Here is an 11,634-nt window from a genome sequence, read left to right on the forward strand (position 1 = left end):
ACAACACAGAGATATTTGAAGCAGTTTTACTCACTGCATGCGGTTCCAACACACGATCGTGACCCTTTTCCGTTGGGACTGCATTATCCGCATTATCCTTAAGAAATGAACGATGTGCAATCCGAAATGCAGGGAACAAACACAAACACTTGCACAACTCCGTTGATGCTCTGTAAAAATAAACTCCATCCACTGGTCCCTTAATGCTGTTTCTCTTTTGGTAATCTGTGCAGGGTTGTCTTGCCCTGGCAACCAAAAACACACTTCTTTTGTGACTTTTCGCGACGCTCTCGCTCTGATCAGGCTGTGCTCAGCCTCTCAGTGCTCTGCTATACGGGAGCGCGCTCTTCCGGCAGAAGAGCGCGCACTTAGGACCCATATAAGGAAATTCCGCTCCATCTAACGTTTTTTGTCTTTCCTCTCTGTTTCTTTCATCACTCTTACTAACCATTTTCACAGCTTCTGCATATGAGATCTTATTTTGAATTTTAGCTCGTTGTACTTCCATTTCCCTTTTCATCACCTCACATCCACCGTAAGCCACACTATGACTACCCCCACAATTACAACACTTTGGTTGCTCGTGATTACAATGACCATACTCATGATCATCTCCACATCTTGCACACCTTCTTCTTCCTTTACATGTTATCGCTGTATGTCCAAACCTTTGACAGTTATAACACCTCATTGGCTTTGGAACATACTCTCTTACACTATAACTCAAAAAACCTAGTGTTACATTCTTTGGGAGCACTTCCTCCTCAAACTCCAGAATCACAAGCTCACTGTCCTTCCTCACTCCCTCCCGAGTTATCTGCATCCTTCGGACACCTTTTAGATATCCTCCTTTAAGATTTGCTTTGATTTCCTCCATTGTAACCCCGACTGGTACCCCCCATATCACTCCCTTACTCCACATGTTTCCTTTTTCAATTTGACTTGTACTTATTACTTTAAACCTCCCAATTTCTTTAATCCTTCCAGCCCGCTCTCTCTGTTCTTCATTTTTACAACCGATCATTAGATTACCATCTCTCAAAACCTTGGCTACTATAATATCCCCGATCTGGTTTCTCAATACAGTTGTTAATTTCACCGGACTTATTGACAAAATTCCCCTCTCCTCACCAAATCTCAATATGATTTTAAACTCTAGTCCTTCCATACCATTATCGTTTATTACTTTCCCATAATCCTCATTAATCCTTGCCCTCTTTGTACTGATCCCAGCAAAAGTATTTCCTCTTTTGTCCCTCTTTTTTTTTTACCATCTTGACTTATATCCATACCCCCCTCACTATCACCCATATCAGTCCACTCTGACCCATTCTCAACATAGTTGTGCCTACCTGCTGCCTTCTCCCTCTTGTCCATTTTTAGTTGACCTCTTTCCAAACTCCCACTTCCATACACTCCTTTCTCCCAGGATCATCCCCAACCAGCGTTTCCTGTAGCAGGTCGCGCCAATTTTTGACGCTTTGTGTAAACGTCACCTTCGCCTTCCTCCACACAGAAACCCTCAAACAGCAGCTAGCAGCGTCGTTTTGGTTCCAGCCGTTTTCGACGCAGCTCTCGCCTTCACTCGTCTGTATTGAATGAGGAAGAGAAGCGCGCGCATGCAATCCGCCTACAGAAGCCCTGAGGCATTACCAATAGATCGACGAATAATCAACCAATAGAAGGATCAGAATTATCTACATTACACTTCTCAATATTACTCGTCTAGTTTTTAACAGTGACAACCTTAATACAGTTTTTAACTTTGACAACCTTAAAATGTATTCTAATATAACCATTAATATAACAGACTATAGTAAACCTATTGTAAATTAGATGAGATAGAAACACTTGTCACACAGGCGCCAGTAATCACACAGACACCAGATGCCGGACACATTCACGTTTCGATGGTTGAGATGACATCTCTTTCCTGCTATATTGTTAAACCGAGTAATTTTAATTACATGTCTGTTTTATTTATTAGATAACGCGACACAAACTTACAAACTTGACAGAAGGAAAGTGTGTGTGTGTGTGTGTGTGTGTGTTAATTGACATAGCTTGAGAAATTAAGCTTGACAAAAATAAAAGATCTATCCATGGCAATAGTCTAAATTTAGACTAGTCGTAGATTAGAGTAATTAACTTAATAAATTAAAAACAAATAACGCTTTTTCAACGCTGTTTTTTTTTTTTTTTTAAAGACTAAAAGCAAATAAAATCGTATAGGCCTACATCATTTAAAAAGTACAAATTGATCTTATGTTTAAACGGATATAAAGTTTTCACTAATTAAGGACTGATGTATATATATTAAAAACTACTTAGTTTAATTATTTTAACATTTAAATCTATTTGATGCTGCTATCACGCCTACAGCGGGGCAGTCTCTATCGCTGGAGGCGTGGTTTATTTCCGGAGCATTCCCAAGCATCATTCTGAGTGTGTCTGCGGTGCTGTGAGGATGACTCAACGGAGATGCCTTAACATCTCCTTAACATCACTTTGCTGACTCTAACTCTCTGTCAGTAACAGTCTCGATTTTTAAAATGGTAGTTAGTGGTAAAGTACAACGTAGATTTGACAAGTATCTTGTCTGATGGATTTTATTTTAAATCAGCGTAATGCCTACCATCTTTTTTTTACATTGTTTTTACAACTTTTTCTAACATTGTGACAAAACGCCAAATTTTCTGGTTTGTATCCTTACTTTACATTTGTTTCTTTTTTCAGTTTGAGGTAACCCAGCTAACACAGTTACGTTGTGACGACGTAACTGGACCAGACCATATTCGTTGCAGCGACGTCCCAAATAACGTTCCAGCGACGTAACTTTGTGATTCCCATATCCGTCGTGGCGACGTTATAGTGGAACGTCGCTGGAACGTGAGGAGTACGTCCCAGCGACCGAACTGGCACGTTATGAGAACGTTACTATAAAGTACCATATTGGTCGCAGCGACGTACCATATAACGTTCCAGTGACGTAACTTTGTGATTCCCATATCCGTCGTGGCGACGTTATACTGGAACGTCGCTGGAACGTGATGAGTATGTCCCAGCGACCAAACTGACACGTTATGAGGACGTTCCTATAAAATACCATATTGGTCTCAGCGACGTACCACATAACGTTCCAGTGACGTAACTTTGTGATTCCCATATCCGTCGTGGCGACGTTATACTGGAACGTCGCTGGAACGTGATGAGTATGTCCTGACGACCAAACTGGCACGTTATGAGGACGTGACATTACAGGATCATATTGGTAATTCATATTTTCACCTCACCATTACCTTGAAATACATAAAGAACTAATAAACTCAATCCATCTCTGGTGCAAAAAATAAACCTTATGAAATCTAATTGTAATCTAATTATAGGGGATTCATAGTTAATACATTAATTACATACATTACATGCAATGCAAACAAATACAAAAACATTACATTCTAATATAAAATAGACAAAAACACACTGAATTCATTCACAAATCAATATTTATTCAGCACTACTTTGTATAAAAACATTTTGAACATTGCACCTGTTCTTTAACCATGCAAAATGTTACTAAGTTATGAGCACAGAAAACTAAACACATAAATTCATAGATTACACAATATAAACAATAGAGAATTTTTGTCTTAAAGATGGGGAGATGGTTAATGACGTTATTAGTGAAAATTAAAAATAATTATCAGTAAACTTATTGATACAACATAATTTAGTGCAACGAAAAATACATGATAAATAGATATGAAACAATTCAGCAGATACTGCACCGAGATACTGCACAAAGTAAAACTGTGAGCGTCATATATGAGGCTCCTGGTATAAATGTCTGGTGGTGATGTGCTTTAATTACACGACATGCAGGAAAAAATTTAGGCTAATTCATGCACACGATTTTTTATTTCATTCCCTCGATTTGCTAAAACGTGTACACTATTTATACATCAAGAGAAAGAATTAGTAAATTGTGCATACGATTTAGCAAATCAATGAAATGTAAAAGTAATCGTGCACGTTTTAGTACATAGAGGGAATGAATTAGTAAATCATGGACATGATTTCTTTCTTTTTCTTGCATGTCATGATCAGGGCTCTGTGCTCACTATCAGAGGATAAACCTAAACAATAAAGCAATTACCAAAGAACCATAATTTTTGAGCTTCTCAGAAGAAGAACATTCATAAAGCGTAAAGATATGAAAAATGAACAATATAGAGATTTCTAGCATCTCTCCTGTATTATTTGTCCCACCCGAAAAAAACAAAGTTTTTTAAGAAAATGAACATATCGACTTTCTCAGAAGAATCTGTGATCTGTGATTACTGACTGTGGAGAAGACTCTTTCAGACAGTGCGGAGGAGGCAGAGTTAGGTGCTGGACAGCTGATAGAGAAGAGGAAGAGTGTGTTTCTTACCCCAGCAGCGGAAGACAGGCTCTTCTGAGGGAAGGACAGGAGGCTTGCAGTGTTTTGCTGTAGAACAAGGCTCCTTCTCAGCACCTGATCTTCTTCAGAAAAGAGTTCCTCTAGTGTAGAGTCAGACACTCAGACTTCTTGCAAACTGGAATCTTTTAATAACATTTAGCATATTATTGTAGTCATGTTCATTGTTTTTATTATAACACATGGCAAGCTTATAGAAAATTGTTAAATGTGTTCTTCCTCCTCTTCTTCATCCTGGGCCTGCACTGTCAACATCCTCTGAGCTGAAAGGGAGGTTCATCTTGTTAATGTTGCTCATGTATGTTCACAACCAGTCAAAAATCTGGAATCTTTTCTTTATGGTTTTCAAGAGAAGTCTCTTCTACTCACCAAGGCTAGATTAATTTGATTAAAAAAAAAAATTAAATTGTAAAAAAAAAAAAAAGAAAGAAAACAGAAAGAAATAACAGTTTTCATACTCTTTTTTTTTTTTATATACTTAAACATATTTATTGAAATAATTATGAGGCAAAGCTGAATTTTTCAGTAACTTTACTCCAGTCTTCAGTGTCACATGATCTTTTTCATTTACTGATTTGCTGATCAGGAAACATTGCTGATTATCACAAATCAGTGCATTTATATGCACCTAATCGCATTATTGCCGCTAAGATCAAAGTGTACATCTGCTCATGACATACATGATGTGAATCACATCTGCAGTTAGCTTACTACGGTTGTTAGTTCCACTGAACTCTATTGGTAAAGAAGGAACTTGTGACCAAAGTTGGTTTTAGGGAAACGCACCTCATATTAGAAATGATGGGGAAGAAAACTTAGCATTTCTGGAAAGTTGAATTTTTTCTTCGTTATTATTTTATAAAACACAAAGTTCAAAACATTGAAAAAAAGGTAATCTTTTGTAAAATTACAAAAGTCTTCTCTACCACTGGTTTTCAATTTTATGCATTCTTGCTATTAGCCACCCCCCCCCCCCCAATAAAATAAATAAATAAAATAAATAATAAATAAATATAACTGTAGTGTAGACAAAATGTTTGGGCAGCACAACTGTTTCCAACACTGATAATAATCAGAAAAATTTATTGAGCAGTAAATCATCATATTAGAATGATTTCTGAAGATCATGTGACACTGAAGACTGGAGTAATTAATGCTGAAAATATAGCTGTGCATTATAGAAATAAATTAAACTTTTAAAATATATTTAAAACTTTTGACCAGCTGTGTACATTGCCACATTTAAATGAAAACTCAACTTGTAATAAACAAAGCACACATTCTCAAAGAACTTACATTCTGGTGATTACTTCCCTCACTGCTGTCAGTTCCCTTCAGTCATTCCCAGACCTCCTTGTTTTTAATCTTTCCCTCAAATCTACAGAAACAAACATCATTTTACAGACAATTTGGATAAGTCACGAATTACAATAGTTATATAACTATAATCACAATGCTAAATTATATATATATATATATATATATATATATATATATATATATATATATATATATATATATATATATAATTATAAATATATAATTATAAATATATATTGAATCGGCACACAAGTATCGGGATAGTATTGAATTGGCAGATTAGCGTATCATCCCAGCCCTAGTTACTACAGTCAAAACAATGAAACTCTCTTCAAGAGCGCACAATAACTGATATTTAAAACTGTTAAAAGAAAAGGCTCAAAATATTGCACACATATAATACACAACAATATCTCTTCCTTTGGTGTTTTGAACATTTCTGAAAGTGAAGTGACATTCAGCCAAGTATGGTGACCCATACTCAGAATTTGTGCTCTGCATTTAACCCATCCGAAATGCACACACACAGAGCAGTGAACACACACACACACTGTGAGCACACACCCGGAGCAGTGGGCAGCCATTTATGCTGCGGCGCCCGGGGAGCAGTTGGGGGCTCGATGCCTTGCTCAAGGGCACCTAAGTCGTGGTATTGAAGGTGGAGAGAGAGCTGTTCATGCACTACCCCCACCCACAATTCCGTCCGGCCCGAGACTAGAACTCACAACCCTTCGATTGGGAGTCCAACCCTCTAACCATTAGGCCACGACTTCCCCTTCTGTGAGTAATGCTACACACTGTGACTCTGTGTTGCTTCAAGTGCATCATTCTGCACACTGGTTGTGTTTACGCGATGCACGCTGTATAGGAGCCATACCCTTTCGTATTATAATACATTAGCACAATGAAAGATTCTTGTTCTGTCCCATCTACCACATGTTGCTGCCTTCATTACTGTGCTATGAATTTAAAAGAAATGTATTTTACACACACTTACATTATACACACACACACACACACATATATATATAGACGGTTTCAACGGCAACAACATAAACAAACGTTACTGCGCATGCGCGCTTTTGTGGACCTAACCTAACCGGTAGACTTCCAAATAGAATCAATAACAACAGCCAAGTCCCTCTAGAGTAGATATTTTTTGATAACAAACAAAAAATGTTTGCTGCGTGGATCAGGCGGACTTAATGAAAATGCAAATTCATCCTTTGCCAGCAGGAGATGTTTTAAAGCATAGACATAAAGTTGAGGTTTCCCCAGTAACAGCTGTAAACAAAGCAGAGCTGGTACACTCACACGCTGCTTTATCAGGCATATAACATGCAAGTCTTCCTTCAGAAATACAGCGATATAAAAACACCTGTGCCTCGTTTTGATATTTAAACATATAAATGTTAGGAATTATTAAACGTGCAGTACGTAACGTTACTCATGTTTATTTAACGAAGCCTTTTTGAAAATCGATCAGTTTTAAAATTGTGGCGAGTCTCCAAAAATAAATAAATGTATGGGAAACATATCCCGCAGCACTACCACCTGAGCCCAACTTCAGTTTACTCATCACCTTGCCTTTAACTGTGTTTGTAGAAGGCACCGCAGCCAAACCGATATACACAACACAGACCGGAAGTTAACTTAGGTCCAGGCGCGTGCATCCGATGAAACTGTCTTATATATATATATATATATATATATATATATATATATATATATATATATATATATATATATCAGTTTGAGACCAAAGGTTTGGACACACCTTCTCATTTAAAGAGTTTTCTTTATTTTCATGACTATGAAATTTGTAGATTCACACTGAAGGCATCAAAACTATGAATTAACACATGTTGAATTATATATGGAATTATATAGATAACAAAAAAAGTGTGAAACAACTGAAAATATGTCATATTGTAGGTTCTTCTTTTGCTTTGATTACTGCTTTGCACACTCTTGGCTTTCTCTTGATGAGCTTCAAGAGGTAGTCACCTGAAATGGTCTTCAACAGTCTTGAAGGAGTTCCCCGAGAGATGCTTAGCACTTGTTGGCCCTTTGTCCTTCTGTCTGCGGTCCAGCTCACCCCTAAACCATCTCGATTGGGTTCAGGTCCGGTGACTGTGGAGGCCAGGTCATCATCACTCTCCTTCTTGACCAAATAGTCCTTGATGCCTTCAGTGTGACTCTACAATTTTCATAGTCATGAAAATAAAGAAAACTCTTTGAATGAGAAGGTGTGTCCAAACTTTTGGTCTTTACTGTAAAATATATATATTTACAGTTTTATATATATATATATATATATATATATATACACACACACATATACACACTTTTGCACATCTTGTCATACTAGTGACTGGGTTTTACTGCAATAGACTTTGCAGCATTAAGGTTAACGATTAATCGATTATTTGTTCATTAATTTAAACAACGATCGATCATGGAAATGATTGAAAATTGACATCCCTACACAGAAGTATAGAAAATTCTACATTGATTTAAAAATTTTTTTGTAAAAAACGACACTGATATCGGATCAGAACTACTGTCTCTTCTCATAGTGACAGCCAATCACATTAGTTTTGTGGTATTGCATGCACTCGATTGGCTTGCGTCTGCGCTTGGGTATTTGCATAAGACGTTCTGACTGGAGGACGGCTGCATTGGCGCTTGAGAAGTCTTCAACTTCTATTTAGAATTAATTTCTAGAATTAATTTCACCATCCTTGACGTCACTTCATTTAAAAGTAAATGAGAGGCGTTGACGCCCCGTGTGATGGGGCGTTATATGTCTTTATACCGCTGCACAAATCTTTCAACCACGAGAAATGTAGTTGCAGCACGGCCTTACATCCAGGACAGCAGAATGGTCAGGATGAACTGAAACACATAACCAACTGAAATCAATTTAAAAGTATTAAGTCTTGCCTGAGTGATGCTGAAACAACCAGGTTTAGTTTTTCACCCAGGAGAAACTGCTTCCTGTGGAACAGTCTCCATGAAGAATGATCTCTTGATCCTGGATCCTTGCTGCCATCCACGCAGAGATGATTTGGAGGATATGTGGTTGTGTCTAAAGGGTAATGAATCAATGTTACAAGAATACTGATAGCAGCACTATTGATCCTGTACCTTATGTAAATGTTTTCAGTACTGAACAAGTCAGGAACCAAATTAGTACCAGTTCTTGAAACCCATCTCTACTTGTAATAGTTGTCTTGTTGCTGCTGCCCAGACTGTCTCTTCCCCTGATGATAAATATATGTGTTCATTTTAAAGCAATAAATAATACATTTAAACTACTAGGTGTTAACAAATATATTTCCTTATAAGGAACTCACTGAATCATGGACTCAACTGGTGGATGTCAGGCCCTAAGAAAGTGAAAAATGTGTTTACTTTTTGTGAAACGAAAGTATCAGATCAATTTGAGAATTAAACTAGCATTAAAAAGCATGCATGTGAAAAACACCATTAACACCAAGAATTTACAAGCCTGCCACTTGAGGGAGAAAAGGGGAAATTATTAACCCCACATACACTGAACATGATTTCGGTAGCCTCGGTCTAATTAACGTTAAACTTTATATTTAACTTTATATCGGATTATATTCAAGTTCACAGCATGGCTAGCATGAGCATCATCAAGCTCGAGCAGCAGGCATTCAAACAAACTAATTAACGTTACTACGGTTAAAAATTAAATTATTAGAAAGTTAACACTGTATAGTTTATAGTGATAAATTTCAAATAATTTAAACTAGGTAAGGTTATATTCGATTTTAACAGTTACCGTTACCTTAGACCACCTCTGAGACTGCTTTTGAGCTAATTAACCAAACAGAGCATTTATTTATTAAATTGAAAGAGAAAACCTACAAAAATACAAAACACTACTCCTCTTTGATGGCATTTAACGTTATATCAGTTAAAATCTATGAATAAAAGTAGATTTATAGGACTTACCTTTCCTCCGTGTCCGTCCGCTGGAAGTTGACCGTTACAAAATGACGGGCACGCGCACGTCGCGCACCTCATTCAGAAAGTGACGTGCGCTGCTAGTTTAAGGTTTAAATGTTAATTTGTCCCGTACTCTCTTTCATTAACAAACATTATCACCATTTGCTAAGTAAATTGTTTATTTTATTGTTAAACTGATGGCATATATATATATATATATATATATATATATATATATATATATATATATATATATATATATATATATATATATAATTATTTTAACATGCTTGATTAATTTTTTTGTATATTTCCCAAAGAATATGCTGTTCAAATGGTATCTTAATAATAATAAGACATCTAGTGCAATAATATTAAAAGTTATCTGAAGACCAGCTGACCACGTCGCTACAATGTCCCCAATGGGACTAACTAGCGACGTCTTTTGAGTACGTGCCCAAGACGTTTCTGGGAAGTTAGCCAAGATTTTAAAAAATGGAACTTTACCACGACGTCCTCACAACGTTGCCATAAAGTAATGTCGCGCTGACCAAATGACGACTAACTGGCGACGTCCTCACAACGTTCTGTGTTTGCTGGGAAGGTACACATCCTATAAAATTCTATAATCTAGTTTTCTTTCTTTTCTAGCTGGTAAAAAACCTTAAAAGTTTTTAAATTGTAATGCTACAAGCTCTCACATCTTTTTCACGTGTTGCTTCACGAAACATATATGATAGTTTTTGACTTGTTTAGTTGTTTTAGATAAATAACCAGTAACCTAGCTTTCTTTTTATTTCATTTCTTACAACTTTAACAACGTTTTACACTTTTCCAACTACGAAAATGATCATTACATCGTTTCCATTTCGTATGTGTGTCTAACCTTTTTCTTGAAATGCACTGTGTACTTAAAACCTTAATAAAAACTTCCCTTACACCATTTTCATGATTTCACCCTTTTCAGAGTTTAAAAAAAGCACATAGAGCCCAACACATTTTCCCCTCCCTCACCGAAATTCCTTCTTAGGTTCATAAGTTCATATTTAGGTCACTGGGGTGTACAGGGAGGGGAGGGGGTGTACAAACAGGTGTCCAGAACAGATGGCTTTTATGACCCTCATCAATCAAATTTTGAGAGGTAAGGTGCACGAGATCCTCTCTGTTGGGTTAAAGCTGCTGGGTTGCCTCGTTGGGTTGTTTCAGGCCAGCGCTGAGTTATTTAACACGCCTTGAAGATGTTTAAATTGCTCCCCAACTGTCATTTTGGAAGAACAACGGGGCAAAGCCACACATGTGAAATAACATAATGTGCTCGTGAGCATGTCTTACACGCTCATAACTTTTGACTAAAAAATAACACCATATAATCCCTATTGAAAGTATTTAGGATGTGCTGGAGTTGACATTGTTTAAACAACATTATGCAACATCACAACATTTATTTCCATTAAGAATTTTTTCTTTGGCTATTTTATTGAATGGGAGAGTCTAGCCACTCCGTAAAGTTTACTCCAGCACATTCTCAAGACAATCAGTAGAGTTAAGCTCAGGACTGGTGATCAATTCATACATGAAAATGATTCCTTGTGCTCACTGAACCACTATTTCAGAAATTGAGCCTGATGAATTTTGTTGTTGTCATGCTGGAATGTGTACATTGGTACGTCCTCCAACATGGTTGTTTAAGAAATGAAAAGCTACAAACTGCATCAGTTTGGGCTAAAAGAAAAATTGCCAAACATGCAATAATACAGAAACATAAAAATAACTGCAATAATCATTCAATTCTAGACTTTTCAGTATTTGCTTATTTAAATCCAAGTAGTGACTTTTTTTTTTGACCAGACAGTGTACATTTGAATGAGTCTACATATCCA

The 11,634-nt window shown here is 36.8% G+C and overlaps 1 long non-coding RNA gene across 1 annotated transcript; it reads right to left on the reverse strand.

The window, feature by feature from the left end:
* Nucleotides 1-8,723: 8,723 nt before the first annotated feature.
* On the reverse strand, nucleotides 8,724-9,943 carry LOC127958729 (uncharacterized). The gene is made up of 4 exons (XR_008154139.1): nucleotides 9,761-9,943; nucleotides 9,136-9,168; nucleotides 8,976-9,042; nucleotides 8,724-8,867 (listed from the first exon to the last, which is right to left on the reverse strand). It is a non-coding gene; the product is annotated as an uncharacterized LOC127958729 (long non-coding RNA).
* Nucleotides 9,944-11,634: the final 1,691 nt, after the last annotated feature.

The sequence above is a fragment of the Carassius gibelio genome, chromosome B5 (genome assembly GCF_023724105.1).
Source record: "Carassius gibelio isolate Cgi1373 ecotype wild population from Czech Republic chromosome B5, carGib1.2-hapl.c, whole genome shotgun sequence".
Classification (NCBI taxonomy): Eukaryota; Metazoa; Chordata; class Actinopteri; order Cypriniformes; family Cyprinidae; genus Carassius; species Carassius gibelio.